General features: G+C 36.3%; 1 pseudogene; it reads right to left on the reverse strand.

Moving 5' to 3' along the window:
- Positions 1-4,910: 4,910 nt before the first annotated feature.
- LOC118530420 (elongation factor 1-alpha 1 pseudogene) lies at positions 4,911-6,136 on the reverse strand (annotated as a pseudogene).
- Positions 6,137-6,664: the final 528 nt, after the last annotated feature.

Genomic DNA, 6,664 nt, shown 5'->3' on the forward strand with positions numbered 1-6,664 from the left:
AGGTGTTCTGATATTAGGTGCATATATATTTATTGTTGAATTGAGGCTTGTATCATTATATAATGACTTTATTTGTTCCTAGAGATAGTTTTTGACATTAAGTCTATTTTGTTTTGTAGAATTACAGCCATTCCAGGTTTCGTTTTATTACCATTTGCATGGAGTATTTTTTCCATCCCTTTGCTTTCAGCCTGTTTCTTAAAACTAAAATGAGTCTCTTATAGATAGCATACTGCTGAATTTAAAAAAAAATAAATCAGTCACTCTTTGACTTCTGATTGGGACATTTAATCCATTTACACTAAAATAATTATTGATAGATGAGGACTTACTATTGCCATTTTGTTAATCATTTGGTCTGTTGTGCTGTCCTTATTTTTCTCTCTTCCTCTATTGCTGTCTTCCTGCATTATTTTAGAACTTCTTAGTGACTTGCTTTGATTCTTTTCTATTGGTCTTTTCTGTGCCTATTACAGGTTTTTTCTTTGCAGTTAGCTTGAGATTTGCATAAAATATCTTGGAGTTACAGCCATATATTTTAAGTAGGTATCAACTTTAATCACACACAAAACCTCTCCACTTTTATTCCACTTAGTGCACTAACACTTTGTGTTCTTGTAGAGTTTGCTTATTTTTATATTGTATATCCATTAGTGTATTTTTATCTTATAACTTTTATATAAGGGTTAAAAGTAATTTTTTGTCCTCTTCTAGAAATATTCTTTCTTTGGCTTCCAGGACTCTACATTTTACTGGTTTTCTTCTCGTCTCTCAACCTACTTCTCTGCTTCTCTTGCTGGATCATCACTGTATCTCATTTGTAGGCACCCTTTTGTCGTTAAACTTTCTGCCTGTATGACGTAATCTATCTCAGTAGCTTTAAGTTGCATTTATGTAGTGCTCTTATCACCCTCTATTCACTCCGTAATGAAGAAGGGATCCCTCGCCCTAAGTACTATGATGGTTGAACACATGACACCCAACACTGGACAGAAGAGATTGGCAACTGTTTATTAGTCAAGTATATTTACACTTTGGTGAACAAAGACCCCAGAGATCATGAAGGGCCACATGGATGCTGCACAAGGGAATGAAGTGAACTAGCAGGGGCTGTGGGAGGCAGACTCTGTGATAAGAGGAAGGTTGTGTACCCCAGGCTTCCCATGGGTGGATGTGATTGACTTGTTTGATTAATTCTGCAGGCTGTCAGAGAAGTAAAAATTCTTGGGTTGAATATCAGGTGAGGTGCAGCTCATGCAGATGATGGGGGAACTAGCTGGTTGAGAAGCCGTTACTGCTGGGCAGGATCATATCTGGTGAGAGCAGGAAAACTCATGGTTAGGTCTTTGGAGGCTATAAGGCTCAAAGATATTAAGGGAGCACTTAAAATTTAGGTGTTACAGGGGCACCTGGTGGCTCTGTCAGTTGGGCGTCTGACTCGATTTCAGTTCAGGTCTTGATCTCAGGGTCATGAGTTCAAGCCACATGTTGGGCTCCATGCTGGGTGTGGAGTCTACTTCAAAAAAAAATGTAAGTGTTATAATATACATACTAATTATTCCTAACTCTGTATTTCATTCTAAACCTCTCCTATGTGCTCCATGTTTTTTTACCCAACTGCGTCCATGACATTTGCCAGAAATGTCTCATAAGCAAGTTAAACCTAACATGTCCCAAAGTCTTAATTTCCTTCTCTACTACTCTTTTATTGAAGTATAATTGACACACAGTATCCTCTTAGTTTCAGGGGTACATCCTAGTGATTTGATATTATTATACATTATGAAATAATCCTGATAAGTCCAGTTACTTGTCGAAGTTACCACAATATTATTGACTACATTTCCCATACATCACATGACTTATTTATCTTATAACTGGAAGATTGTACCTCCTAATCCCCTTTACCTATTTCTCCCACCTCCCAATCCCTCTCCACTTGGTGAACCAATGGTTGGTTTCCTGTATTTATGAGTCTGTTTCTGCTTTGTCTTGATTGTTCATTTGTTTTGTTTTTTAGACTCCACATGTAACTGAAACAATACAGTATTTGTCTTTCTCTGGCTTATTTCAATTAGCATAATGCCCTCTAGGTCCATCCATGTTGTAGTAAATGCCAAAATTTTATTTTTTATGGCTGAGTAATATTTCATTGTATGTATATACCACATCTTTACCCATTCACCTATTGATGGGCACTTAAGTTTACTTTTGTATTTTGGCTATTGTAAATAATGCTGCAATGAACATATTGGTGCATATATCCTTTCAAATTGGTTTTTAATTTTCTGCGGATGTATACCCAGAAGCAGAATTGCTGGATGGTATGGTAGTTCTATTTTTAATTTTTTTGGGAAACTCCATCCTGCTTTTCATGGTGCCTGCAGCAATTTACATTCTTACCAACAGTGTACAAGTGTTCTCTTTTCTTCACATCCTCACCAATACATTTTATTGTTTGTCATTTTGATGATAGCCAATCTGACAGGTTTAAGGTGATATTGCATTGTGATTTTCCAATTCTCTGATGACCAGTTATGCTCAGCATCTTTTAATGTACAGCTGTGTATCTTCTTTGGAAAAAAAAAAAGTTTATTCATGTCTTCTACCCATTTTTTTAATTGAAATGTTTGTTTTATTGATATTAAGATGTGAAAATTTTTCATATATTTTGGATATTAACCTCGTATTGGGTATATGATTTGCAAATATCTTCTCCCATCCAGTAGGTTACCTTTTGTTCTGTTATAGTTTCTTTTGCTATGCAAAAGCTTTTCACTTTGATCTAATCCCACTTGTTTATTTTAGCCTTTTTTTGTCCTTGCCTGAGGAGACTGCACCAAAGATAGATTGCTAAGATCAATGTTAAAGAGCTTATACCTATGTTTTCTTTAAGAAGTTTGATGACTTCAGGTCTTAACATTTATTTTTGTGTATGGTGTAAGATAGTAGTCTAGTTTCATTCTTTTGAATGTCACTGTCCAGTTTTCCCAGTCCTTACTTTTGAAGAAACTGTCTTTCCCCATTGTATATTCTTGCTTCCTTTGCCATAGGTTAATTGACCATATATGTGTGGGTTTATATCTGGGCTCCCTATTCTATTCCGTTGGTCTACATATCTGTTTCTGTGCCAATACAATACAGTTTTAATTACTTTAGCTTTGTAGTATAGTTTGAAATCACAGCATGATACCTCTAGCTTTGTTCTTTCTTAAAATTGCTTTGGCTATTTAGTATCTTTTGTGGTTCAATATAAATTTTAGGATTTTTTGTTTTAGTTCCATGAAAGATGCCATTGCTTTTTTGATGGGGATTGCATTTAGATTTATAGATTGCTTTAAGAAGTGTGGATATTTTAAGAATATTAATTCTTTTATAAGTATGGTGTATCCTTATTTTTTTGCCATTTTCAGTTTCTTTCATCAGTGTCTAATAGTTTTCAGAGTACAAGAATTTTACCTCCTTGGTTAAATTTATTACTAAGCATTTTATTCTTTTTGGTGCAATTATAAATGGAATTGTTTTCTTAATTTCTTATAGCTCATTATTAGTATATAAAAATGCAACTAATTTCTGTATGTTAGTTCTGTATCTTGTACTTTATTGAATTTATTAGTTCTGTTGTGTGGGGGGGCATTTTGAGAGTTCTTTATATATAGTATCATGCCATCTGCAAATAGTGACAGTTTTAATTCTTGCTTTCCAATTTGGATGCGTTTTCTTTTTCTTGCCTAATTGTTGTGGCTAGGACTTCTAATACTATGTTAAATAAAAGTGGCAGGAGTGGGTATCCTTTTCTGATTCCTGATCTGAGAGGAAAAGCTTCCAGCTTTTCACTATTGAGTATAATGTTAGCTGTGGGTTTGTCATAAATATCCTCTATTATGTTGAAGTATGTTTCCTGTATACCCACTTTGTTGAGAATTTTTATCATAAATGGATGTTGAATTTTTGTCAAATGCTTTTTCTGCATCTATTGAGGTGATTTTCTGATTTTTATCCTTTATTTTGTTAATACAGTAGAGCATGTTGTTTGATAGGGAGATACTGAACCATCCTTACATCCCTGGAGTACAACCCACTTGATCATAGTATATAATCTTTAAAACATATTGTTGAATTCAGTTTGCTAATGTTTTGTTGAAAAATTTTACATCCATACTCATCAGGGATATTGGCCTGTAATTTTCTTTTTTTGTGATGTCTGTGTGGTTTTGGTATTAGGGTATACTGGCTTTGTAAAAAGTTTAGAACCATTCCTTCTTCTTCAATTTTTTGTACTAATTTGAGAAGGATAGGTACTAACTCTTTAAATATTTGGTAGAATTCATCTGTGAAGCTTTCTGGTTCTGGATCTTTGTTTTTGGGAGTTTTAAAATTACTTATTTCATTACTTGTTATTGGTCTAGTCACATTTTCTATTTTTTTCTCATTAAACTTTTTTATTTTATTTTTTTAATTTTTAAACATTTTATTTATTTGAGAGAGAGAGAGCACAAGAGGGGTGAGGGGCAGAGGGAGAAGCAGACTCCCCAGTGATCAGGGAGCCCGATGCGGGGCTCAATCCTAGGACTCTGGGATCATGACCTGAGCCAAAGGCAGACACTTAACCAATTGAGCCACCCAGGCACCTTAAACTTTTGCTTTAATGAATCCCAAAATTCTGTGACAGATTTTTGTCAAGTTGGTTCCATTAAAAAGTACTGATTTTAAAACTAATAACTTAAAACTGTTACTCTCTCTCCCAACAAATGGTCCATAAAACATTCTCCTTTCCTTTTAAAGGTTTTGCAGTGCATCATTATCATTAACCAATCTTTTACTATTAATTAGCCAACTGACACAAATAGTTCAGAGACTCTTCTTCCAGCACTGATTAAGACTAGGGTGGCAGGTATTGGGGATAATAATCATTTAGCCTTCTGAGCTTTCTGGGCAGACTTGGTGACCTTGCCAGTTCCAGTTGACTTCTTGTCCACTGCTTTGATGACACCCACAGCAACCATCTGTCTCACGTCATGAACAGCAAAATGGTGAAGAGGAGGATAGTCAGAGAAGCTCTCAACACATATAAGCTTGTGAAGAACCATATCAATGATGGCAGTATCACCAGATTTCGAGAACTTAGGGCCATCTTCTAGCCATTTCCCAGAGCAACGATCAATCTTCTCCTTCAGCACAGAAAAGTTGCAAGCATTGTGAGCTGTATGACAATTCATTACAGGTGCATATTTGGCCTGTAATGGTTCAGGATAATTACCTGAGCATTAAGCTAGCTGCTTCCATTGGTGGGTCATTTTTGCTGTCACCAGCCACATTGCCACAATGAACATTTTTGACAGATATGTTCTTGACAATGAAGCCCACATTGTCCTCTGGACAAGTCTCAAAGCTTCATGGTGCATTTCAACAGACTTTACTTCAGTTTCAACATAGACTGGAGCAAAGGTGACCACCATGCCAGGTTTAAGAACACCAGTCTTGACTCACTCAGCCCACAGGCACAGTAGCAATGCCACCAATTTTGTAGATGTCCTGGAGGGGCAGACACAAGGAATCGTCAGTCCGACGAGTTGGTGGCAGATTGCAGTCCAGAGCTTCAAGCAGTGTGGTTCCACTGGCATTCCCATCTTTACAGTGACTTTCCATCCCCTGAACCAAGGCATGTTAGCACTTGGCTCCAGCATGTTGTCAGCATTCAAACCAGAAATTGGCACAAATGCTACTGTGTCAGGGTTGTAGCCAATTTTCTTAATGTAGGTGCTGACTTCCTTAATGATTTCCTCATATCTCTTCTGGCTGTAGGGTGGCTCAGTGGAATCCATTTTGTTAACACCAACAATTAGTTGTTTTACACCCAATGTGTAAGCCAGAAGGGCATGCTCATGGGTCTGCTCATTCTTGGAGATATGTGCTTCAAATTCACCAACACAGCAACAGTCAGGACAGTACAGTCAGCCTGAGATGTGCCTGGAACCATGTTTTTGATGTCTTTGTGTTCTGGGGCATCAATGATGGTCACATAATACTTGTTGGTCTCAAATTTCCACCGGGAGATATCAATGGTGATACCACATTCACCTTCAGCTTTCAGTTTATCCAAGACCCAGTCATACTTGAAGGAGCTCTTTCCCATCTCAGCAGTAGTGGACACTTGTCCAAATCTGTGTCCAGTGATGATGAGACGATGTTGATGAGTTTTCCCTTTCCCATTTTGGTTTAGGTTTAGTGGTGGTTTTCATAACACCTGTGTTCTGGCTGCAAACCCATCGTGAACAACAACATTTTCTATTTCTTGACTAAGTCTTAGAAGGTTGTGTGTTTCTAGGAATTTAAATTTTCTATGTTTTCCAATTTATGGCATAAAATTATAGTAATCTCAGGATCCTTTGTTTTTCTGTGCTCTCAGTCATAATTTATCTCTTTTCATTTATGATTTTTTTTTTTTTTTTTTTACTTGGCCCTCTGTCTTGAGGTCTTGTTGAGTCTGGTGAGAGGTTTATTGATTTTGTTTATCTTTTCATAGATCCATCTCTAGTTAATCTTTGCTATTTTTTAAATCTCTATTTCATTGATTTCTGCTCTTATCTATTATTTCTTTCTGCTTACTAACTTTGGGCTTTGTTTTTCTAGTTCCTTTAGGTGTAAGTTGTTTATTGGAAAA

Source organism: Halichoerus grypus, chromosome 8 (assembly GCF_964656455.1).
Source record: "Halichoerus grypus chromosome 8, mHalGry1.hap1.1, whole genome shotgun sequence".
Taxonomy (NCBI): domain Eukaryota; kingdom Metazoa; phylum Chordata; class Mammalia; order Carnivora; family Phocidae; genus Halichoerus; species Halichoerus grypus.